The following is a 1201-nucleotide window of genomic DNA, read 5'->3' as shown; positions in this document are numbered from 1 at the left end:
GGAAAAATAGCTTCAAATTTTATTCTAATTCCAGAATATTCCTCTTATAGGCTCTTTTATGAGGCAGACTATTCTTCTACAGCCTGCCTGCTATTCTAATATGAATTCATGTAATATAGGCAATTAAAATCTCTTCCTGGATTCCTTAAGACTTCTGTCTACTCCAACTTAACCTGCACCACTTTTCTTGAGGGCTGGTAGAAAAGGTTGAAAAATCAGCCTCTGACCATTTTAAAATTAAGATGAGCATAGCAGAGGAATGACTTTCTTTTTCTTTTTTCTAGTTAATAAAGAACCTGAGTCACTAATCAAAAGATAGACAATGGGGGGGGGGGGATCGTGCAACTTTTGTTCAGATGGGTGGGTTTATTTCCTTTCCTTTAAGAAAATGGCAACCATTATATTTTTCTCACTCCAAATCACAACCAACTAAAAATTAATGAAGATTTCTAAAGTTCCTGGAAATAGATGATCTGTTAAGGCAGTAGTATTATAGATTGCATGCTGGTGTTAATCTGAGTCTTCTCAAGATTCTAAGTAGGAAGTGTGGGTCTGAGAAGGCTGTATTAGACACTGCTTATCATTTTTAACTCTAGAAAATTTTAATAGCAATCTTATTAAGAATAATTTGTTCCTTGATAAAATTAAAATTCTAGTAACAAAGCAATATTGCAGCCAGCCTGAAATAACCCTGCTGAAGTAAGTTTGTTTTGGGCAGGACTGGGGGCGGGGGGGGGGGGGGGGGGGGGGGGGGCGGGGGGGGGGGGAGGGGGGGGGGCGGGCGGGGGGGAGGGAGGGAGGTTGACTCCAATGGTTCCTTTTGTGCTCTCAAAATGTTAATCATCTCACCCTGTCTCGCACCTGGAAGTAAAAGAATTCGGCACTTTGTGAGGGAGAATCCTTGCCATGACCCAGTTCTCATCCCCCACTGCATCCCTTTCTCTCCTCTGAAAGCACTGATTGAGTTCAAAAAAAAAAACGCTGCAGAGAGAGATCATCTGCGATGTGAAGAGAATTAGAATTGGACCCAGAGGTACAAGTGTAACTGGTGCTAAAAATAGCTCACACTGTAGAAAGTTGATTAACACAAAGGAAAAAAAGATATTAAAATGTTCTATTAGAATCTCTGCAGCTCGGAGACTCTATTTCAATTGTTAAGGTATTATGTATGCAAAATGCAGAAGGCTGTAAACCTTACTAG

The sequence above is a fragment of the Pipistrellus kuhlii genome, unplaced genomic scaffold, assembly GCF_014108245.1.
Source record: "Pipistrellus kuhlii isolate mPipKuh1 unplaced genomic scaffold, mPipKuh1.p scaffold_m20_p_3, whole genome shotgun sequence".
In the NCBI taxonomy this organism is placed as follows: domain Eukaryota; kingdom Metazoa; phylum Chordata; class Mammalia; order Chiroptera; family Vespertilionidae; genus Pipistrellus; species Pipistrellus kuhlii.
Note: the sequence above shows the minus strand (reverse complement) of the source record.